The sequence below is a fragment of the Pleurodeles waltl genome, chromosome 2_2 (assembly GCF_031143425.1).
Source record: "Pleurodeles waltl isolate 20211129_DDA chromosome 2_2, aPleWal1.hap1.20221129, whole genome shotgun sequence".
Lineage (NCBI taxonomy): Eukaryota > Metazoa > Chordata > Amphibia > Caudata > Salamandridae > Pleurodeles > Pleurodeles waltl.
In genome coordinates this window covers 212,985,632-213,010,992 of record NC_090439.1, presented here as the reverse complement: position 1 = coordinate 213,010,992, position 25,361 = coordinate 212,985,632, and the positions used below count along the sequence as shown (strand labels likewise).

Below are 25,361 nucleotides of genomic sequence, written 5' to 3'. Positions count from 1 at the left end.
TCAAGTAATTCAACCAGTGACAGAGCTAGAGGTAGGACCAGTAGACCCGACCCACCGGAAACTGTCCAAGATTCCAGTTTTACACAAACCCCTAACAGGTCACACAAGATCCCCTATAATAACATCACTCTCTCTTGCTACAATATTGAGAGTACAGTTAATAAAGAACAGGACTTGCTTACAAGTCAGGGAACAAACAAAATCTATTTGACTAATGTTCCAAAACTATCGTCAGGGTTAGCTGAGAACCAAGCTTCCTTGATTAACAAAGTCATACACTCGATACGCTCCCGACGAAGTTGTCTCTCTGTTATTCGTTCTGACATAATATCGGCCAAGAGAAGCAGCATCACAGGGACCAATTTTGACACAATAACTATTTATTTTGAAGACAAGTATATGGTGACACATTTAATGGACTTTGATTCTCGTACCCACTTGGATAACGCAACAACCAGGGGGGGTATAAGACTCATGTTACACCCACATAATTCTGGACCAGCCATGGGACCGGCAGGATTCGATGGTTTAATTAATTCCCGTGGAGGTGCTGCACTAAAGGAAGCTAATCCCAGGCCGCTGCCTAATCCTGTATGACTGACTACTGAACTAGTAACTAATGTGACGGCCCGCTCCAAGGCCTCACATTTGACGGGGGATGTTAAAGCACCATCATTAAACATTTGTAGTAATGAACCGAGAGCGGTAGATGCTGGATGCACAATCATGGTGATAAACCAAGATAAATGTACGTTAGAACTTATGTCATGGAACGTTACCGGCCTGGCAAAGAAATTAGATGATGGTGAATGGGCCTCTTTTATTAAAAAAATAGACATATGTTTGTTTCAGGAAACTTGGGCGGAGGATGCTACTAATATAGATGGATTTCTCTCATTTAGTGCACCTGCTATACCTCCAGAGAAGGGGAGGGGCCGGGCAAAAGGTGGGCTCTTATTACTTGTTAACAAGAATCTGCAGTGTGACTATAAGCTTTTGGAAATTGATTCTGTAGATCTAAAAGCCATGTGTATTACGTTCAACAGAAGATTATCAATTGTTATTGTTAATGCTTATATACGATCGGCCCCATATGGCTCCGAGTCCCAGACCCTGGCTATTCTGTCCGAATTTGTAGGAAGCCTCCACCCCTCAACTATTCTAATCATAGCTGGAGATTTTAACTGTACCTTCGAGCCTTCTATTCTCACAAGTCGTTTAACTGATGAAGAAGATGAGCAGTGGGGGATCCCACAATTATCTATTACCCGGCCTTGCAAAAAATCTCGGGTGGCCATGCAATTAGCCACATTATGTTTAAACCATGGCCTTAGGGCCTGTAATGGTAGAACTCCATCCGATATGAACAGCGCACCTACTTTTAAAAGGGGCATGTCGATAAGCACTATTGATTACTTCTTGGTCGATGTTAGGTTGTGGCCCCATTTGGTAGATATGAAAGTAGAAGTGAGATGTGATAGTGACCATTTCCCCTTGCTCCTTACCCTTTCTGGAGAAATGTTCAGGAGAACACTTAACAACTATGCGACAATAATTCCGCCACCTTGCTGGAACAACAAATTCACCAAGATTACTTGGCCAAAAGTGATGTCCAACCCTCACCATATTAGAGCAATATATCAGATTTTCTTAAATAGTTTGGTACGAAGATCAGGCTGTGGGGAATATTCCGATTCTCAAAATACATGACAGCATGACTACTCAGCTACGGGGGTTCTTTTATAAAACAAGGCGGCCAAAGCCACATGAAGGGAAAGGGGCACGCAAGGGATGGTTTGATGAGAGGTGCTCTAAGGCTAAGTCTGGGTTAAGAGTAGCAGTAATGTCTGGTTCCCAGGGGGAAATTAAACAAGCTAGGTCCCTATATAAAGTAACTTTGTCTAACGCAAAAAAGCGGTGGGAGGATTCCCTGTGGCAGGAATTATTAGATGCTTCCAGAGAGAAGAATAACAAGCGTTTCTGGGAACTTCTGTCTAAAAGAGAAAATTGAGGTAGGAGTTGTCCCAGCAACCATATTCAACCAGAAAGCTGGGTAGAGCATTTTACTACTCTTTATGCCCTACCAGAGGGCCCAATGGACACCAATGTGGTCCACTCTCCAAGAAAATTGCTGGAATCAAATTCCAGCATGGCCCTCCAAGTGGAGGCCCAGTGTGTCCCTGAGGGTTGCCTCATCTTTAAAGTAGAAGAGACCCTTGAGGCTATAAATAGCCTAAAACCTGGCAAAGCACCTGGACCAGACAAGCTTCCTGGAGATCTTTATAGATCGGAACCATATATCTGGTCCTGGTATATTAATGCCATCTCAAATAGCATAGCTGCAGGGGGGCAAATTCCAGGTACATGGAAGGGGCAGAGATCATACCCATTTATAAAAAAGGAAATGCTAATCTTCCAGCTAACTATAGGCCAATTAGCCTTATAGACAACCTACAAAAGATCTTTGCTAAACAAATTTTGCAGAGGCTAATCAATTGGGTTGAGGAGTACCAAATCCTTTCCCATTTACAGGCAGGGTTTTGTGCAAAAACTAGCATGATAGACCAGGTCTTTCGATTGGCCATATTGCATTGGAAATATGTTCTTGTGGCCAAGCAATGCCTGTATGTGGTATTTATAGACCTGCGATCGGCTTTTGATCTGGTCCCAAGAGCCAAACTGTGGGAAGTGCTGGGTAGATTGGGAGTCCCAGAGGATCTATTACTCCTGTTAAAACGATGACATGAGAACACTTATGCCCAAGTGAGGTCGGGTGAACAAGGCGAACTGACAGAGCGGATCCCAATTAGAAGGGGAGTTCGCCAAGGTTGTGTGCTAGCCCCCCTACTGTTTACCATATTTATCAACGAAGTAGTAAAGGCTGTGTCCATAGGCCTGAATGATGCCCCTTCCCTGAATACACAAAAAATCCCCATCCTGCTCTTTGCCGATGATTCACTCCTCATTTCTAAGACACCAATGGGGTTGCAAACCCTTGTTGACCGGTTTAACCAATTTTGTAGCGATCATGGGTTGGAGGTTAATATTAACAAAACAAAACTGATGGTGTTATCCAAGGGACCTAGGAAACAATGTTCCATTCATATTGAGGGAGTACCGTTGAAGGAAGTAAGCTCTATAGATTACCTGGGAGTTAGGCTAACCAGCCAACTATTATGGGAAGAGCAGATTACAAAAAGTGCAGGGCTCCTACAACACAGAGCCTCATCTATATTGCGTTTCTATCAAAGCACCTCTACAAAAGTTGTTTCCCCAGCAATAAAAATTTATACAGCTAAGGCTCAAAGTGCAGCCCTGTACGGAGCGGAGATATGGGGTTACGCTAACTGTAACAAGATCAGTGTGGGGGAAAACAATTTTGCAAGGGCTTTAACTGCATGTCCACGCACCACACCCTTGCTTCCATTATTTCTAGATCTGGGGTTAAGCCGAGTAGCAGATCAAGCTACTCTAAGACCTCTCCTTTATTGGATCAGGTTATGAATAACCCCCGAACTAGATATATATAAGACCGCATTACTCGATCTATTGAAATACCAAAACGCTAATACTCTTCCCTGGATTCACCATGTGGCCCATTGGCTTCGGCTATTGGGTCTGGGTGATTATTGGGAAAATCCCCATAAATTAGAGAGACGGCATAAAAACGTTTTAAAGTTAACCTATTGGTCTTATGTTAAGGATAACTACATAACCCACAAATCCCATGGTCGCTTAACTAATTCCTTCATTGATATTAAATGGTCCCCAAAGTTTGAATCCTATTTGGATGTTATACCGGATTTGCAGGGCAAGAGCTTATATGCAAGGTTTCGTTTTGGCTCTCTGCCCCTGATGTCATTGATTCATAGGTGGGGGTCGATTAATCTTCCTGATATATGCCCTGCCTGTGGCAGTACTTTCGAAACCATTGAGCATTTCATGTTCTTCTGCCCAGCCTATGCGATTCCGCGATTAAAATGGATCCGCAATATTTGCAGGGACATGGGATTCAAGAACCGCTCTTTGGCTCTACGGGTTCTAAAAAGCCATAATTCAGCCGACGTAATTCTTTCAGTAAGCAAGTATTTAGCAACAGCTTGGCGCATATGATGCCATCTCCAAAAAGTAATTTAAGGTCTCATCTCTTTTATAGATAAGTTTTAGAGTCATATGTGCAATTCAAGTTATTGTTTTAATGTTTTTACACCAATTTATAGATGTGTATTTATTTATTTACTTAAGAATTATTTATTATCTTGTTTTATGTGCTTTTATGGTCATTGATCGAACAAAGTTGATGATGATGATGATGATGATGAATTATTGACCATGTGGTTTGGACAGGGCTTTGGAATAGATTTTTCTCAGACAATATGTGGGTAATCATCCTGTGTTTCTGCTATTTTATCACTAGTGTTAGCCGCAAAGAGTTATTTTTATGCACCTGTCTGGTATTCGTGCCATTTTAACATGAATCCGATATCCATTTTAAGTTATTATATAAGCTTTTTATCACACTGTGCTTGTGTCTTTAATGACTTGACAGTGCCTAAATTTGCCTATATGATTGTGCCGGTAGTAGGCTCTCTTTGTCAAAGTATGCTATCTAAATTATCAAGAAACTGTATCACTATGTAACATCAACTTAGCACTTTAAATCTTTAAATCTTGGGTCGGATAGTTTGCATTTATCTTGATGATGGTATCACCTGGGAAATTTGAACCTGAAACTACCTCATATTGTTTTAAGAGCTTTTAAATATTTGTATTATTCTAACATTATGAAGCAGACGTTTTAGAAACCTTGGTATCTAAATGTTAAGTTATGTATCGGGAATAATGGTGGACTATAGTAGGCCATGGCCAATGACTGTTTTTTTTATTTTTTATTTATTTTTTTAATTGTTAGAATTTAAAGATTTTAGAGAAGCTATTTTTATTCTAAACTTTATTTTAAGCCAGTGTGAAAGCATAATGAAACAAACGCACCTTCTTTGTACAATTTAATGTGTAACTTTTATGACCTATGGTCGAAATAAAGTATATATATGATAGAATATAAATATAGCCAGGTAGGATGAATGATAAAACAATTTAGTTAAAACAAAAGAAATACTCTTTGATAAAATGGTTATAAAACTTTAAAAAACTCACACATTTGCCTCGTGGTATAATCTGGCCTTGATCACTGCACACAGATATGAGGCTAATCCATTACAGACCATAATTGATGGAAGGGACAAAAGGTACAGAAAGGCTGGTCGACATTGTTTAAAATGCGTAGATTTTAAAAGTGGTATCACAAACGTTTTCCTCAGGACTAAATAAAATTTACAAAAGAAGAGTGTATGCATTGTGGTTTGATCAGAGACCGTGTCACAAGGAATTTTTTGCAAAGCTAGGGACCAATCATTAGCCAGAGGAAAGCTGACAAGGCGATGGAAAGTCTCTAATCTTAAGCGCGTAAGGACGAACCGATGTCTTGGCTTCAGAACGTTATTTAGGTAAGGTTCCATGCCATCTGTTTGTTGCTGCAAACAATTTCTCCTAACCTTGTATTTATTTGCCTCTATGTCCCATCTCAAATCGGCCAGGTGGGTGAGGCAGATATTTTTCAAATCTTTCCTAGAGATTGTTTTCAATTTGTCTGGAGTAAAATACAGCTCAGGATGGCCCAGCTCCACGAGAAAATTATTTATGTAGTTTAGCCATGGTATTTTAAGCGAATGAGAAAGTGCTAGTGCATCTTCTATAATAGCCCTGTTCAGCCTGGCAGGATCGGAGGTCCAAACTTTATGCCAGAGTAAAATTGGTGGAACACGAATAAAATCTGTGAGATATGTTACTCCCATTTCTGAGTGGCATACTAATGTTGAGGTAGATTTCGGGACGCTTAAAACTGTCTTTAGAAAAGCATTTTCAGCTAGCTGTAAAGTATTGCAGTCCCGGTATCCCCAGAGTCCTGCCCCGTACAGTGGGACTGAAACACATTTCGCATTGTACAGTGACATCATATCTTTAGGAGTCACTCTCCCAACCTTTTTGGAGAAGTTTTTTATGGCCATGATGTTTTTTGTGAATAACAATTTCCTCGCTTTTATAGCTTGTGCCCATGTACCTTTATTGTCAAACGTTATACCTAGATACGAAAATGATCCTATGTCAACTAGTTTTGCACCTCTTAACGTGGTCTGGCATTTCTTTATTGAACTTCTGCTATGTGTCATTGTAAATGTTTTAGAGAAATTGATTCTGAGACCCAGAGCATCCATACAATTATCAAAAGTTGTTAATAACCGTTGCAAGGCTACTGGAGTGCGGGCCATCAGAACAGCATCATCCGCATACAAGAGCGCTGGGATCTTTCGAGGGACTACTTGTGGGAGATCACTGCAGGCATCGGATGGGATCCCCTCTAATTTATTGATATATAAGGCAAACAATAAAGGAGCTAGCACACAGCCTTGACGTACCCCTCGTTCAATTCGGAATGAAGGAGTACATTCCCCCTGGAGCCCATAGCGGACCCTGGCATTGGCTCCGGCGTACAATTCCCTAATGAAATGTACTATAGCAGTATCAACCCCCATATCCAATAAGATGGACCACAGTTTAGAATGGACCACGCAGTCAAATGCGGAAGTCAGATCGACAAATACAAGATATAGGTCTCCGGCCTTAGCCCTTGTATATTTACCAAGTATAATATCTAGGTTGAGAGCTTGCTTCGTCATCCCTATCCCGGCCCTAAACCCATATTGTAAGTCCGAGAGGATATGATTATCCTCTGTCCAGTCTTGTTTAGAATAATTTGTCCCGCAATTTTTGCAAATGTGTTGAGCAAGGAGATTGGGCGGTAGCATGCAGGATTTTGGCGATCTCTCTTTTTGAAGATTGGAATAATTATAGACTCGGCCCAGGTCGGAATAAAAGCTGTAGAACAACAGGCGTCAATAATGGGCCCCAGAGTGACACGTTGTTTTTTATAAATGTCAGCTGGGACTCCATCTGGGCCTGGGACTTTCCCATTTTTGCTAGCATTAATGGCATCAATAACCTCAATCAGGCTGAATGGTGGAGAAATAGGATGAAAGTCTAATGTAGGGAGATTTGGTTCCAAAGCCAGATTTTCTGAGGAGTATATAGCAGAGAAGAAAGCAACCCAAACTTCTTCCGTGATGGCGATTTCAATTGTTGGTAACTTTCCATCACATAGGAGGGGAGAATTCACGATTTTCCAGAACTTGACATTGTCGTTCTGGAGGCTTGCATCGAGAAGGGATTGCCATACCTCGTTTTTTAACCCCTTCGCTGCCAGGCCTTTTCCCCCTCCTGTGCCGAGCCTTTTTTTGGCTATTTGGAGCAGTTTGCGCTTAGGCCCTCATAACTTTTTGTTCACGTAAGCTACCCACGCCAAATTTGCGTCCTTTTTTTCCTACATCCTAGGGATTCTAGAGGTACCCAGACTTTGTGGGTTCCCCAGAAGGAGGCCAAGAAATTAGCCAAAAAATAGTGAAAAATTCGTTTTTTTTAAAAAAAATTGAAAAATGGGCTGCAGAAGAAGGCTTGTGGTTTTTTCCCTGAAAAGGGCATCAACAAAGGGTTTGCGGTGATAAAATCACCAGCTTCCCAGCTTTCAGGAACAGGCACACTTGAATCAGAAAACCCAATTTTTCAACACAATTTTGGCATTTTACTGGGACATACCCCATTTTTACGATTTTTTGTGCTTTCAGCCTCCTTCCAGTCAGTGACAGAAATGGGCATGAAACCAATGCTGGATCCTGGAAACCGCAACATTTCTGAAAAGTAGACAAAATTCTGAATTCAGCAAGGGGTAATTTGTGTAGACCCTACAAGGGTTTCCTACAGAAAATAACAACTGAAAAAGAAAAATATTGAAATTGAGGTGAAAAAAACATCCATTTTTCTCTAAGTTTTACTCTGTAATTTTTTCCTGCAATGTCAGATTTTCGAAAGCAATATACCGTTACGTCTGCTGGACTCTTCTGGTTGCGGGGATATATAGGGCTTGTAGGTTCATCAAGAACTCTAGGTACCCAGAGCCAATAAATGACCTGCACCCTGCAGTGGGTTTTCATTCTATGCCGGGTATACAGCAATTCATTTGCTGAAATATAAAGAGTAAAAAATAGCTATCAAGAAAACCTTTGTATTTCCAAAATGGGCACAAGATAAGGTGTTGAGAAGCAGTGGTTATTTGCACATCTCTGAATTCCAGGGTGCCCATACTAGCATGTGAATTACAGGGCATTTCTCAAATAGATGTCTTTTTTACACACTGTCTTACATTTGGAAGGGAAAAATGTAGAGAAAGACAAGGGGCAATAAAACTTGTTTTGCTATTCTATGTTCCCCCAAGTCTCCTGATAAAAATGATACCTCACTTGTGTGGGTAGGCCTAGCGCCCGCGACAGGATACGCCCCAAAACACAACGTGGACACATCACAGAAAACAGACCTGTTTTTAGCAAAGTGCCTACCTGTAGATTTTGGCCTGTAGCTCAGCCGCCACCTAGGGAAACCTACCAAACCTGTGCATTTCTGAAAACTAGAGACCTAGGGGAATCCAAGATGGGGTGACTTGTGTGGCTGGGACCAGGTTCTGTTACCCAGAATCCTTTGCAAACCTCAAAATTTGGCTAAAAAAACACATGTTCCTCACATTTCTGTGGCAGAGTGTTCTGGAATCTGAGAGGAGCCACACATTTCCTTCCACCCAGCGTTCCCCCACGTCTCCCGATAAAAATGATACCTCACTTGTGTGGGTAGGCCTAGCGCCCGCGACAGGAAACGCCCCAAAGCGCAACGTGGACACATCACAGAAAACAGACCTGTTTTTAGCAAAGTGCCTACCTGTAGATTTTGGCCTGTAGCTCAGCCGCCACCTAGGGAAACCGACCAAACCTGTGCATTTCTGAAAACTAGAGACCTGGGGGAATCCAAGATGGGGTGACTTGTGTGGCTGGGACCAGGTTCTGTTACCCAGAATCCTTTGCAAACCTCAAAATGTGGCTAAAAAAACACATGTTCCTCACATTTCTGTGGCAGAAAGTTCTGGAATCTGAGAGGAGCCACAAATTTCCTTCCACCCAGCGTTCCCCCACGTCTCCCGATAAAAATGATACCTCACTTGTGTGGGTAGGCCTAGCGCCCGCGACAGGAAACGCCCCAAAGTGCAACGTGGACACATCACAGAAAACAGACCTGTTTTTAGCAAAGTGCCTACCTGTGGATTTTGGCCTGTAGCTCAGCCGCCACCTAGGGAAACCTACCAAACCTGTGCATTTCTGAAAACTAGAGACCTAGGGGAATCCAAGATGGGGTGACTTGTGTGGCTGGGACCAGGTTCTGTTACCCAGAATCCTTTGCAAACCTCAAACTTTTGCTAAAAAAACACATGTTCCTCACATTTCTGTGGCAGAAAGTTCTGGAATCTGAGAGGAGCCACAAATTTCCTTCCACCCAGCGTTCCCCCACGTCTCCTGATAAAAATGATACCTCACTTGTGTGGGTAGGCCTAGCGCCCGCGACAGGAAACGCCCCAAAGCGCAACGTGGACACAGCCAAATTTTTGAAGGAAAACAGAGGTGGTTTTTGCAACGTGCCTACCTGTAGATTTTGGCCTGTAGCTCAGCCGCCACCTAGGGAAACCTACCAAACCTGTGCATTTCTGAAAACTAGAGACCTAGGGGAATCCAAGATGGGGTGACTTGTGTGGCTGGGACCAGGTTCTGTTACCCAGAATCCTTTGCAAGCCTCAAAATGTGGCTAAAAAAACACATGTTCCTCACATTTCTGTGGCAGAAAGTTCTGGAATCTGAGAGGAGCCACAAATTTCCTTCCACCCAGCGTTCCCCCACGTCTCCCGATAAAAATGATACCTCACTTGTGTGCGTAGGCCTAGCGCCCGCGACAGGAAACGCCCCAAAGCGCAACGTGGACACATCACAGAAAACAGACCTGTTTTTAGCAAAGTGCCTACCTGTGGATTTTGGCCTGTAGCTCAGCCGCCACCTAGGGAAACCTACCAAACCTGTGCATTTCTGAAAACTAGAGACCTGGGAGAATCCAAGATGGGGTGACTTGTGTGGCTGGGACCAGGTTCTGTTACCCAGAATCCTTTGCAAACCTCAAAATTTGGCTAAAAAAACACATGTTCCTCACATTTCTGTGGCAGAAAGTTCTGGAATCTGAGAGGAGCCACAAATTTCCTTCCACCCAGCGTTCCCCCACGTCTCCTGATAAAAATGATACCTCACTTGTGTGGGTAGGCCTAGCGCCCGCGACAGGAAACGCCCCAAAGCGCAACGTGGACACAGCCAAATTTTTGAAGGAAAACAGAGGTGGTTTTTGCAAAGTGCCTACCTGTAGATTTTGGCCTGTAGCTCAGCCGCCACCTAGGGAAACCTACCAAACCTGTGCATTTCTGAAAACTAGAGACCTAGGGGAATCCAAGATGGGGTGACTTGTGTGGCTGGGACCAGGTTCTGTTACCCAGAATCCTTTGCAAACCTCAAAATGTGGCTAAAAAAACACATGTTCCTCACATTTCTGTGGCAGAAAGTTCTGGAATCTGAGAGGAGCCACAAATTTCCTTCCACCCAGCGTTCCCCCACGTCTCCCGATAAAAATGATACCTCACTTGTGTGGGTAGGCCTAGCGCCCGCGACAGGAAACGCCCCAAAGCGCAACGTGGACACATCACAGAAAACAGACCTGTTTTTAGCAAAGTGCCTACCTGTGGATTTTGGCCTGTAGCTCAGCCGCCACCTAGGGAAACCTACCAAACCTGTGCATTTCTGAAAACTAGAGACCTAGGGGAATCCAAGATGGGGTGACTTGTGTGGCTGGGACCAGGTTCTGTTACCCAGAATCCTTTGCAAACCTCAAAATTTGGCTAAAAAAACACATGTTCCTCACATTTCTGTGGCAGAAAGTTCTGGAATCTGAGAGGAGCCACAAATTTCCTTCCACCCAGCGTTCCCCCACGTCTCCTGATAAAAATGATACCTCACTTGTGTGGGTAGGCCTAGCGCCCGCGACAGGTAACGCCCCAAAGCGCAACGTGGACACAGCCAAATTTTTGAAGGAAAACAGAGGTGGTTTTTGCAAAGTGCCTACCTGTAGATTTTGGCCTGTAGCTCAGCCGCCACCTAGGGAAACCTACCAAACCTGTGCATTTCTGAAAACTAGAGACCTAGGGGAATCCAAGATGGGGTGACTTGTGTGTTTGGGACCAGGTTCTGTTACCCAGAATCCTTTGCAAACCTCAAAATGTGGCTAAAAAAACACATGTTCCTCACATTTCTGTGGCAGAAAGTTCTGGAATCTGAGAGGAGCCACAAATTTCCTTCCACCCACCGTTCCTCCACGTCTCCCGATAAAAATGATACCTCACTTGTGTGGGTAGGCCTAGCGCCCGCGACAGGAAACGCCCCAAAGCGCAACGTGGACACATCACAGAAAACAGACCTGTTTTTAGCAAAGTGCCTACCTGTGGATTTTGGCCTGTAGCTCAGCCGCCACCTAGGGAAACCTACCAAACCTGTGCATTTCTGAAAACTAGAGACCTAGGGGAATCCAAGATGGGGTGACTTGTGTGGCTGGGACCAGGTTCTGTTACCCAGAATCCTTTGCAAACCTCAAAATTTGGCTAAAAAAACACATGTTCCTCACATTTCTGTGGCAGAAAGTTCTGGAATCTGAGAGGAGCCACAAATTTCCTTCCACCCAGCGTTCCCCCACGTCTCCCGATAAAAATGATACCTCACTTGTGTGGGTAGGCCTAGCGCCCACCACAGGAAACGCCCCAAAGCGCAACGTGGACACAACCAAATTTTTGAAGGAAAACAGAGGTGTTTTTTGCAAAGTGCCTACCTGTAGATTTTGGCCTGTAGCTCAGCCGCCACCTAGGGAAACCTACCAAACCTGTGCATTTCTGAAAACTAGAGACCTGGGGGAATCCAAGATGGGGTGACTTGTGTGTCTGGGACCAGGTTCTGTTACCCAGAATCCTTTGCAAACCTCAAAATGTGGCTAAAAAAACACATGTTCCTCATATTTCTGTGGCAGAAAGTTCTGGAATCTGAGAGGAGCCACAAATTTCCTTCCACCCAGCGTTCCCCCACGTCTCCCGATAAAAATGATACCTCACTTGTGTGGGTAGGCCTAGCGCCCGCGACAGTAAACGCCCCAAAGCGCAACGTGGACACATCACAGAAAATAGACCTGTTTTTAGCAAAGTGCCTACCTGTGGATTTTGGCCTGTAGCTCAGCCGCCATCTAGGGAAACCTAACAAACCTGTGCATTTCTGAAAACTAGAGACCTAGGGGAATCCAAGATGGGGTGACTTGTGTGGCTGGGACCAGGTTCTGTTACCCAGAATCCTTTGCAAACCTCAAAATTGGGCTAAAAAAACACATGTTCCTCACATTTCTGTGGCAGAAAGTTCTGGAATCTGAGAGGAGCCACAAATTTCCTTCCACCCAGCGTTCCCCCACGTCTCCCGATAAAAATGATACCTCACTTGTGTGGGTAGGCCTAGCGCCCACGACAGGAAACGCCCCAAAGCGCAACGTGGACACAACCAAATTTTTGAAGGAAAACAGAGGTGTTTTTTGCAAAGTGCCTACCTGTAGATTTTGGCCTGTAGCTCAGCCGCCACCTAGGGAAACCTACCAAACCTGTGCATTTCTGAAAGCTAGAGACCTAGGGGAATCCAAGATGGGGTGACTTGTGTGTCTGGGACCAGGTTCTGTTACCCACAATCCTTTGCAAACCTCAAAATGTGGCTAAAAAAACACATGTTCCTCACATTTCTGTGGCAGAAAGTTCTGGAATCTGAGAGGAGCCACAAATTTCCTTCCATCCAGCGTTCCCCCACGTCTCCCGATAAAAATGATACCTCACTTGTGTGGGTAGGCCTAGCGCCCACGACAGGAAACGCCCCAAAGCGCAACGTGGACACATCACAGAAAACAGACCTGTTTTTAGCAAAGTGCCTACCTGTGGATTTTGGCCTGTAGCTCAGCCGCCACCTAGGGAAACCTACCAAACCTGTGCATTTCTAAAAACTAGAGACCTAGGGGAATCCAAGATGGGGTGACTTGTGTGGCTGGGACCAGGTTCTGTTACCCAGAATCCTTTGCAAACTTCAAAATTTGGCTAAAAAAACACATGTTCCTCACATTTCTGTGGCAGAAAGTTCTGGAATCTGAGAGGAGCCACAAATTTCCTTCCACCCAGCGTTCCCCCACGTCTCCCGATAAAAATGATACCTCACTTGTGTGGGTAGGCCTAGCGCCCACGACAGGAAACGCCCCAAAGCGCAACGTGGACACAACCAAATTTTTGAAGGAAAACAGAGGTGTTTTTTGCAAAGTGCCTACCTGTAGATTTTGGCCTGTAGCTCAGCCGCCACCTAGGGAAACCTACCAAACCTGTGCATTTCTGAAAACTAGAGACCTAGGGGAATCCAAGATGGGGTGACTTGTGTGTTTGGGACCAGGTTCTGTTACCCAGAATCCTTTGCAAACCTCAAAATGTGGCTAAAAAAACACATGTTCCTCACATTTCTGTGGCAGAAAGTTCTGGAATCTGAGAGGAGCCACAAATTTCCTTCCACCCACCGTTCCTCCACGTCTCCCGATAAAAATGATACCTCACTTGTGTGGGTAGGCCTAGCGCCCGCGACAGGAAACGCCCCAAAGCGCAACGTGGACACATCACAGAAAACAGACCTGTTTTTAGCAAAGTGCCTACCTGTGGATTTTGGCCTGTAGCTCAGCCGCCACCTAGGGAAACCTACCAAACCTGTGCATTTCTGAAAACTAGAGACCTAGGGGAATCCAAGATGGGGTGACTTGTGTGGCTGGGACCAGGTTCTGTTACCCAGAATCCTTTGCAAACCTCAAAATTTGGCTAAAAAAACACATGTTCCTCACATTTCTGTGGCAGAAAGTTCTGGAATCTGAGAGGAGCCACAAATTTCCTTCCACCCAGCGTTCCCCCACGTCTCCCGATAAAAATGATACCTCACTTGTGTGGGTAGGCCTAGCGCCCACCACAGGAAACGCCCCAAAGCGCAACGTGGACACAACCAAATTTTTGAAGGAAAACAGAGGTGTTTTTTGCAAAGTGCCTACCTGTAGATTTTGGCCTGTAGCTCAGCCGCCACCTAGGGAAACCTACCAAACCTGTGCATTTCTGAAAACTAGAGACCTGGGGGAATCCAAGATGGGGTGACTTGTGTGTCTGGGACCAGGTTCTGTTACCCAGAATCCTTTGCAAACCTCAAAATGTGGCTAAAAAAACACATGTTCCTCACATTTCTGTGGCAGAAAGTTCTGGAATCTGAGAGGAGCCACAAATTTCCTTCCACCCAGCGTTCCCCCACGTCTCCCGATAAAAATGATACCTCACTTGTGTGGGTAGGCCTAGCGCCCGCGACAGTAAACGCCCCAAAGCGCAACGTGGACACATCACAGAAAATAGACCTGTTTTTAGCAAAGTGCCTACCTGTGGATTTTGGCCTGTAGCTCAGCCGCCATCTAGGGAAACCTAACAAACCTGTGCATTTCTGAAAACTAGAGACCTAGGGGAATCCAAGATGGGGTGACTTGTGTGGCTGGGACCAGGTTCTGTTACCCAGAATCCTTTGCAAACCTCAAAATTGGGCTAAAAAAACACATGTTCCTCACATTTCTGTGGCAGAAAGTTCTGGAATCTGAGAGGAGCCACAAATTTCCTTCCACCCAGCGTTCCCCCACGTCTCCCGATAAAAATGATACCTCACTTGTGTGGGTAGGCCTAGCGCCCACGACAGGAAACGCCCCAAAGCGCAACGTGGACACAACCAAATTTTTGAAGGAAAACAGAGGTGTTTTTTGCAAAGTGCCTACCTGTAGATTTTGGCCTGTAGCTCAGCCGCCACCTAGGGAAACCTACCAAACCTGTGCATTTCTGAAAGCTAGAGACCTAGGGGAATCCAAGATGGGGTGACTTGTGTGTCTGGGACCAGGTTCTGTTACCCACAATCCTTTGCAAACCTCAAAATGTGGCTAAAAAAACACATGTTCCTCACATTTCTGTGGCAGAAAGTTCTGGAATCTGAGAGGAGCCACAAATTTCCTTCCATCCAGCGTTCCCCCACGTCTCCCGATAAAAATGATACCTCACTTGTGTGGGTAGGCCTAGCGCCCACGACAGGAAACGCCCCAAAGCGCAACGTGGACACATCACAGAAAACAGACCTGTTTTTAGCAAAGTGCCTACCTGTGGATTTTGGCCTGTAGCTCAGCCGCCACCTAGGGAAACCTACCAAACCTGTGCATTTCTAAAAACTAGAGACCTAGGGGAATCCAAGATGGGGTGACTTGTGTGGCTGGGACCAGGTTCTGTTACCCAGAATCCTTTGCAAACTTCAAAATTTGGCTAAAAAAACACATGTTCCTCACATTTCTGTGGCAGAAAGTTCTGGAATCTGAGAGGAGCCACAAATTTCCTTCCACCCAGCGTTCCCCCACGTCTCCCGATAAAAATGATACCTCACTTGTGTGGGTAGGCCTAGCGCCCACGACAGGAAACGCCCCAAAGCGCAACGTGGACACAACCAAATTTTTGAAGGAAAACAGAGGTGTTTTTTGCAAAGTGCCTACCTGTAGATTTTGGCCTGTAGCTCAGCCGCCACCTAGGGAAACCTACCAAACCTGTGCATTTCTGAAAACTAGAGACCTAGGGGAATCCAAGATGGGGTGACTTGTGTGGCTCGGACCAGGTTCTGTTACCCAGAATCCTTTGCAAACCTCAAAATTTGGCTAAAAAAACACATGTTCCTCACATTTCTGTGGCAGAAAGTTCTGGAATCTGAGAGGAGCCACAAATTTCCTTCCACCCAGCGTTCCCCCACGTCTCCTGATAAAAATGATACCTCACTTGTGTGGGTAGGCCTAGCGCCCGCTACAGGTAACGCCCCAAAGCGCAACGTGGACACAGCCAAATTTTTGAAGGAAAACAGAGGTGGTTTTTGCAAAGTGCCTACCTGTAGATTTTGGCCTGTAGCTCAGCCGCCACCTAGGGAAACCTACCAAACCTGTGCATTTCTGAAAACTAGAGACCTAGGGGAATCCAAGATGGGGTGACTTGTGTGGCTGGGACCAGGTTCTGTTACCCAGAATCCTTTGCAAACCTCAAAATGTGGCTAAAAAAACACATGTTCCTCACATTTCTGTGGCAGAAAGTTCTGGAATCTGAGAGGAGCCACAAATTTCCTTCCACCCACCGTTCCTCCACGTCTCCCGATAAAAATGATACCTCACTTGTGTGGGTAGGCCTAGCGCCCGCGACAGGAAACGCCCCAAAGCGCAACGTGGACACATCACAGAAAACAGACCTGTTTTTAGCAAAGTGCCTACCTGTGGATTTTGGCCTGTAGCTCAGCCGCCATCTAGGGAAACCTAACAAACCTGTGCATTTCTGAAAACTAGAGACCTAGGGGAATCCAAGATGGGGTGACTTGTGTGGCTGGGACCAGGTTCTGTTACCCAGAATCCTTTGCAAACCTCAAAATTGGGCTAAAAAAACACATGTTCCTCACATTTCTGTGGCAGAAAGTTCTGGAATCTGAGAGGAGCCACAAATTTCCTTCCACCCAGCGTTCCCCCACGTCTCCCGATAAAAATGATACCTCACTTGTGTGGGTAGGCCTAGCGCCCACGACAGGAAACGCCCCAAAGCGCAACGTGGACACAACCAAATTTTTGAAGGAAAACAGAGGTGTTTTTTGCAAAGTGCCTACCTGTAGATTTTGGCCTGTAGCTCAGCCGCCACCTAGGGAAACCTACCAAACCTGTGCATTTCTGAAAGCTAGAGACCTAGGGGAATCCAAGATGGGGTGACTTGTGTGTCTGGGACCAGGTTCTGTTACCCAGAATCCTTTGCAAACCTCAAAATGTGGCTAAAAAAACACATGTTCCTCACATTTCTGTGGCAGAAAGTTCTGGAATCTGAGAGGAGCCACAAATTTCCTTCCATCCAGCGTTCCCCCACGTCTCCCGATAAAAATGATACCTCACTTGTGTGGGTAGGCCTAGCGCCCACGACAGGAAACGCCCCAAAGCGCAACGTGGACACATCACAGAAAACAGACCTGTTTTTAGCAAAGTGCCTACCTGTGGATTTTGGCCTGTAGCTCAGCCGCCACCTAGGGAAACCTACCAAACCTGTGCATTTCTAAAAACTAGAGACCTAAGGGAATCCAAGATGGGGTGACTTGTGTGGCTGGGACCAGGTTCTGTTACCCAGAATCCTTTGCAAACTTCAAAATTTGGCTAAAAAAACACATGTTCCTCACATTTCTGTGGCAGAAAGTTCTGGAATCTGAGAGGAGCCACAAATTTCCTTCCACCCAGCGTTCCCCCACGTCTCCCGATAAAAATGATACCTCACTTGTGTGGGTAGGCCTAGCGCCCACGACAGGAAACGCCCCAAAGCGCAACGTGGACACAACCAAATTTTTGAAGGAAAACAGAGGTGTTTTTTGCAAAGTGCCTACCTGTAGATTTTGGCCTGTAGCTCAGCCGCCACCTAGGGAAACCTACCAAACCTGTGCATTTCTGAAAACTAGAGACCTAGGGGAATCCAAGATGGGGTGACTTGTGTGGCTCGGACCAGGTTCTGTTACCCAGAATCCTTTGCAAACCTCAAAATTTGGCTAAAAAAAACACATGTTCCTCACATTTCTGTGGCAGAAAGTTCTGGAATCTGAGAGGAGCCACAAATTTCCTTCCACCCAGCGTTCCCCCACGTCTCCCGATAACAATGATACCTCACTTGTGTGGGTAGGCCTAGCGCCCACGACAGGAAACGCCCCAAAGCGCAACGTGGACACAGCCAAATTTTTGAAGGAAAACAGAGGTGTTTTTTGCAAAGTGCCTACCTGTAGATTTTGGCCTGTAGCTCAGCCGCCACCTAGGGAAACCTACCAAACCTGTGCATTTGTGAAAACTAGAGACCTAGGGGAATCCAAGATGGGGTGACTTGTGTGGCTCGGACCAGGTTCTGTTACCCAGAATCCTTTGCAAACCTCAAAATTTGGCTAAAAAAAGACATGTTCCTCACATTTCTGTGGCAGAAAGTTCTACAATCTGAGAGGAGCCACAAATTTCCTTCCACCCAGCGTTCCCCCATGTCTCCCGATAAAAATGATACCTCACTTGTGTGGGTAGGCCTAGCGCCCGCGACAGGAAACGCCCCAAAGCGCAACGTGGACACATCACAGAAAATAGACCTGTTTTTAGCAAAGTGCCTACCTGTAGATTTTGGCCTCTAGCTCAGCCGCTACCTAGGGAAACCTACCAAACCTGTGCATTTCTGAAAACTAGAGACCTAGGGGAATCCAAGATGGGGTGATTTGTGTGGCTCGGACCAGGTTCTGTTACCCAGAATCCTTTGCAAACCTCAAAATTTGGCTAAAAAAACACATGTTCCTCACATTTCTGTGGCAGAAAGTTCTGGAATCTGAGAGGAGCCACAAATTTCCTTCCACCCAGCGTTCCCCCACGTCTCCCGATAAAAATGATACTTCACTTGTGTGGGTAGGCCTAGCGCTCGCGACAGGAAATGGCCCAAAACACAACGTGGACACATCACATTTTTTCATAGAAAACAGTGCCTACGTGTGGATTTTGGCCTCTAGCTCAGCCGGCACCTGGGGAAACCTAGCAAACCAGCGCATTTTTGAAAACTAGAGACCTAGGGGAATCCAAGATGGGGTGATTTGCGGGGCTCTGACCAGGTTCTGTTACCCAGAATCCTTTGCAAACATCAAAATCTGGCCAAAAACACTTTTTCCTCTCATTTCGGTGACAGAAAGTTCTGGAATCTGAGAGGAGCCACAAATTTCCTTCCACCCAGCGTTCCCCTAAGTCTCTCCATAAAAATGGTACCTCACTTGTGTGGGTAGGCCTAGCGCCCACGAAAGGAAATGGCCCAAAACACAACGCGGACACAACATATTTTTTCACAGAAAACAGAGGTGTTTTTTGCAAAGTGCCTACATGTGGATTTTGGCCTCTAGCTCAGCCGGCCCCAGGGGGGGGGAAATGCCCTAAAATAAATTTGACCCCCCACCCCCCCCCAAGCCCCCCCTGCCCAGGTGCGACCCTTGCCTACGGGGTCGCTACCCCTGCGTGACATTGGCACCAAAAAACAAATTCCCGGTGCCTAGTGCTTTCTGCCCCCTTGGGGGCAGATTGACCTAAAATCGACCAATCTGCCCCCAAAGGGGGCAGAAATGCTCTAAATACAGTTTGCCCCCCAGGGAAGCGACCCTTGTCTGATGGGTCGCTCCCCATCTCTAAAAAAACAAACAAAAAACAAAAAAACAAAAAAAAAACATTTGCCCTGGCGCCAAGAGGTTTCTGCAGGGGGGCAGAAATGGCCTAAAATAAATTTGCCCCCCCAAACCCCCCCCACCCCCCCACCTCGGAGCGACCCTTGCCTACTGAGTCGCTCCCCCTGCGTGACATTGGCGCCAAAAAACGAATCCCCGGTGCCTAGTGGTTGCAGATTGACCTAAAATCGACCAATCTGCCCCCAAGGGGGGCAGAAATGGTCTAAACACAGTTTGCCCCCCAGGGGAGCGACCCTTGTCTGATGGGTCGCTCCCCATCTCTAAAAAAACAAACAAACTAAAAAAAAAACAAAAAAACTAATTTGCCCTGGCAACAACAGGCGATCTGCCCCCAGGGGGGGCAGAAATGGCCTAAAATAAATTTGCCCCCAAACACCCCCCCTGTCGTCCCCCCCCCCCCCGGAGCGACCCTCGCCTACGGGGTCGCTCCCCCTGCGTGACATTGGCGCCAGAAAACAAATCCCCGGTGCCTAGTGGTTTCTGCCCCCTTGGGGCAGATTGACCTAAAATCGACCAATCTGCCCCCAAGGGGGGCAGAAATGGTCTAAACACAATTTGCCCCCCAGGGGAGCGACCCTTGCCTGATGGGTCGCTCCCCATCTCTAAAAAAAAAACCAAACAAACAAAAAAAAAACACAAAAAAAACATTTGCCCTGGCAACAAGAGGTTTCTGCCCCCCCCTGGGGGCAGATCGGCCTAATAATAGGCCGATCTGCCCCCAGGGGGGGCAGAAATGGCCTAAAATAAATTTGCCCCCTGAACCCCCACCCACCCCCCGGAGCGACCATTGCATACGGGGTCGCTCCCCCTGCGTGACATTGGCGCTAAAAAACAAATCCCTGGTGCCTAGGGGTTTCTGCCCCCTTGGGGCAGATTGACCTAAAATCGACCAATCTGCCCCCAAGGGGGGCAGAAATGGTCTAAACACAGTTTGCCCCCCAGGGGAGTGACCCTTGTCTGATGGGTCGCTCCCCATTTCTAAAAAAACAAACAAACTAAAAAAAAACACACAAAAAAATTTGCCCTGGCAACAAGAGGTTTCTGCCCCCCCTGGGGGCAGATCGGCCCCTGGGGGCAGAATGGCCTAAAATAAATTTGCCCCACGAACACCCCCCCCGTTCCCCCCCCTGTTCCCCCCCCCCACCGGAGCGACCCTTGCCTACGGGGTCGCTCCCCCTGCGTGACATTGGGGCCAAAAAACAAATCCCCGGTGCCTAGTGGTTTCTGCCCCCTTGGGGCAGATTGACCTAAAATCGACCAATCTGCCCCCAAGGGGGGCAGAAATGGTCTAAACACAATTTGCCCCCCAGGGGAGCGACCCTTGCCTGATGGGTCGCTCCCCATCTCTAAAAAAAACCAAACAAACAAAAAAAAATTTGCTCTGGCAACAAGAGGTTTCTGCCCCCCCTGGGGGCAGATCGGCCTAATAATAGGCCGATCTGCACCCAGGGGGGGCAGAAATGGCCTAAAATAAATTTGCCCCCGAACACCCCCCCCGTTCCCCCCCCGGAGCGACCCTTGCCTACGGGGTCGCTCCCCCTGCGTGACATTGGCGCCAAAAAACAAGTCCCCGGTGCCTAGTGGTTTCTGCCCCCTTGGGGCAGATTGACCTAAAATCGACCAATCTGCCCCCAAGGGGGGCAGAAATGGTCTAAATACAATTTGCCCCCCAGGGGAGCGACCCTTGCCTGATGGGTCGCTGCCCATCTCTAAAAAAAAAAAAAAAACCAAAAAAAAAACACAAAAAAAAATTTGCCCTGGCGCCTAGAGGTTTCTGCCCCCCCCTGGGGGTAGATCGGCCTAATACCAATAGGGCGATCTGCCCCCAGGGGGGGCAGAGATGGCCTAAAATAATTTGGTCCCCCCCACCCCCCGGGGAGCGACCCTTGACTACAAGGTCGCTCCCCTTGTGTGACGGCGCAAAAAAAAGATCCCTGGTGCCTAGTGGTTTCTGCCCCCCTTGGGGGCAGATTGACCTAAAATCGGCCGATCTGCCCCCAAAGCGGGCAGAAATGGCCTAAATACATTTTGCCCCTCCAGGGGAGCGACCCTTGTCCAAGGGGGTCGCTCCCCATCTGTAAAACAGAAAAACAAAAAAATCCCTGGTGCCTAGTGGTTTCTGCCCCCCTTGGAGGCAGATCAGCCGAATCAAAATAGGCTGATCTACCCCCCCCCCCGGGGGGCAGAAATGGCCTAAAATAATCCCCCCCCCCCCAGGGAGCGACCCTTGCCTAAGGGGTCGCTCCCCTTGCGTGAAATTCACTCAAAAAAAAACCTCCCTGGTGTCTAATGGTTTCTGCCCCCCCTGGGGGCAGATTGGCCTCATCAAAATAGGCCAATCTGCCCCCAAGGGGGGCAGAAATGGCCTAAATATAATTTGCCCCCTAGGGGAGCGACCCTTGCCTAAGGGGTCGCTCCCCACCTAAAAAAAAAAAGAAAACATAACAAAAAGAAAAAAAAAAAAAAAAGATCCCTGGTGCCTAGAGGTTTCTGCCCCCCCCGGGGGCAGATCGGCCTAATAATAGGCCAATCTGTCCCCAGGGGGGGCAGAAAAGGCCTTCCCAAAAAAGTGCCCCCCCTGGGAGCGACCCTTGCCAAAGGGGTCGCTCCCGTTGCGTGAAATTCGCGCGCAAAAACAAACTCCCTGGTGTCTAATGGTTTCTGCCCCCCTTGGGGGCAGATTGGCCTCATCAAAATAGGCCAATCTGCCCCCAAGGGGGGCAGAAATGGCCTAAATATATATTCCCCCGTAGGGGAGCGACCCTTGCCTAAGGGATCGCTCCCCACCTAAAAAAAAAAGAAATCATCAAAAAAAAAAAAAAAAAAAAAAAAGGTCCCTGGTGCCTAGAGGTTTCTGCCCCCCCCCGGGGGCAGATCGGCCTAATAATAGGCCAATCTGCCCCCAGGGGGGGCAGAAAAGGCCTTCCTAAAAAAAATGCCCCCCCCGGGAGCGACCCTTGCCCAAGGGGTCGCTCCCTTTTGCCAATTTCACTGAAAAAAAAAAAAATCCCTGGTGTCTAGTGGGGTTTCAAAAGCCGGATTGCAAGCAATCCGGCTTTTGAAACCTGTGAGAGACTTCAAAGGGAAGGAAATACATTTCCTTCCCTTTGAAGCCTCTCGGGGCCTCCCCCATGGGATTGAAAAAGAAATGCAAAAGCATTTATTTTTCAATCGCGCTGGAAGCTCTGCTTCCAGCGCGATGGGGGAGACCCTGTGACTAATCAGCGCGCGCTCGCGCGCTGACGTCACAGGGGGGATTGGGGGGGCCGGGGGTGGGAGGGGAAGGGCTTCCCCTTCCATCCCTGACTTGGGGGGGTGGGGGGGAACCCCACAGAGGGAGCGAGAGCGCTCCCTCTGGGCTCTGTGCACAGGACGTAATGGTTACGTCCTGGGCACAGCAGCACTGTGCCTCAGGACGTAACCATTACGTCCTGGGCACAGAAGGGGTTAAGTTCTGTTTCCTTTTCTTTATAGCGTTTTTGTACTCCTTCCTCTTAAGACTTAATTCATGTTTATCAAGGTTTTGTGATTGTAAATAATGTTTTAGGTTCTTAAGAGCCTGTGTGCATTCAGGATCAAACCAGCCTTTATCTATCTGTGGTCTCGATTTGCTAAAACTTACTTTAAGGGACTGTTTTATTCCCGTGGTGATTACGGTGAAAGCTTTAATACAATCTTGTGGGCTGGTATTGTCTGAAAGACAGATATTAAATTCTTTGGAATAGTTGCTCATTAATTCTTCCATGAAACCTATAGGTTCAATCTCTGACCACCGGATAGTGTAGCCATTTCTTGCTCCCAATTCAATATTTACTACTGCCTCTTCCAATTCCCTGTGTTTAGATATGGCTTGAAGGAATGTAAGGCCTAAAGTTTGAGGGTTGTGGTCAATGAACATAGTGTCTTGAGTATTGTACTCAGATACATAAGAAAGAAAATTGTTGGATAGTAATATAAAGTCAATTATACAGGGAGTGCAGAATTATTAGGCAAGTTGTATTTTTGAGGATTAATTTGATTATTGAACAACAACCATGTTCTCAATGAACCCAAAAAACTCATTAATATCAAAGCTGAATATTTTTGGAAGTAGTTTTTAGTTTGTTTTTAGTTTTAGCTATGTTAGGGGGATATCTGTGTGTGCAGGTGACTATTACTGTGCATAATTATTAGGCAACTTAACAAAAAAAAATATATACCCATTTCAATTATTAATTATTACCAGTGAAACCAATATAACATCTCAACATTCACAAATATACATTTCTGACATTCAAAAACAAAACAAAAACAAATCAGTGACCAATATAGCCACCTTTCTTTGCAAGGAAACTCAAAAGCCTGCCATCCATGGATTCTGTCAGTGTTTTGATCTGTTCACCATCAACATTGCGTGCAGCAGCAACCACAGCCTCCCAGACACTGTTCAGAGAGGTGTACTGTTTTCCCTCCTTGTAAATCTCACATTTGATGATGGACCACAGGTTCTCAATGGGGTTCAGATCAGGTGAACAAGGAGGCCATGTCATTAAATTTCCTTCTTTTATACCCTTTCTTGCCAGCCACGCTGTGGAGTACTTGGACGCGTGTGATGGAGCATTGTCCTGCATGAAAATCATGTTTTTCTTGAAGGATGCAGACTTCTTCCTGTACCACTGCTTGAAGAAGGTGTCTTCCAGGAACTGGCAGTAGGACTGGGAGTTGAGCTTGACTCCATCCTCAACCCGAAAAGGCCCCACAAGCTCATCTTTGATGATACCAGCCCAAACCAGTACTCCACCTCCACCTTGCTGGTGTCTGAGTCGGACTGGAGCCCTCTGCCCTTTACCAATCCAGCCACGGGCCCATCCATCTGGCCCATCAAGACTCACTCTCATTTCATCAGTCCATAAAACCTTAGAAAAATCAGTCTTGAGATATTTCTTGGCCCAGTCTTGATGTTTCAGCTTGTGTGTCTTGTTCAGTGGTGGTCGTCTTTCAGCCTTTCTTACCTTGGCCATGTCTCTGAGTATTGCACACCTTGTGCTTTTGGGCACTCCAGTGATGTTGCAGCTCTGAAATATGGCCAAACTGGTGGCAAGTGGCATCGTGGCAGCTGCACGCTTGACTTTTCTCAGTTCATGGGCAGTTATTTTGCGCCTTGGTTTTTCCACACGCTTCTTGCGACCCTGTTGACTATTTTGAATGAAACGCTTGATTGTTCGATGATCACGCTTCAGAAGCTTTGCAATTTTAAGAGTGCTGCATCCCTCTGCAAGATATCTCACTATTTTGTACTTTTCTGAGCCTGTCAAGTCCTTCTTTTGACCCATTTTGCCAAAGGAAAGGAAGTTGCCTAATAATTATGCACACCTGATATAGGGTGTTGATGTCATTAGACCACACCCCTTCTCATTACAGAGATGAACATCACCTAATATGCTTAATTGGTAGTAGGCTTTCGAGCCTATACAGCTTGGAGTAAGACAACATGCATAAAGAGGATGATGTGGTCAAAATACTCATTTGCCTAATAATTCTGCACTCCCTGTAGTATTAGCATGCCTGCCATTAAAAGTAGGTTTTAATTGAGGTTTACCATAAGTCAGACTATTACACAAAACTAGGCCATATCTGGATAGTGCTTCATTCAGCAAGTTGCCTAAATTAATATGTGTGAAGTGGAGTAAATCGTCATCTCCGCCAAGGGCGAGTGGGCAAAATCCCTTAATCATTTGAGGGCACAGATGTATATTAAAATCACCACCCCACACAATGTAAGACTGTTTATGCAAAGAATTGCAAACTCGATCTAGATCTTCCTGTAGAAGATTGAGTACAAGTTGGAAGCTTTGTTGAGGGGAGTTGTTATAAAAGTTAATGACCACCAATTGTGCGGTATTTTTTAGTTCACATGCGATCACCTGGTAGAACGTATTGGAA

At 46.3% G+C, this 25,361-nt stretch overlaps 1 protein-coding gene across 1 annotated transcript in view; it reads right to left on the bottom strand.

The window, feature by feature from the left end:
* The window catches only part of DNAH5 (dynein axonemal heavy chain 5), a 4,110,061-nt gene that overhangs the window by 1,242,663 nt on the left and 2,842,037 nt on the right, over window positions 1-25,361 (bottom strand). The window lies entirely within an intron of this gene.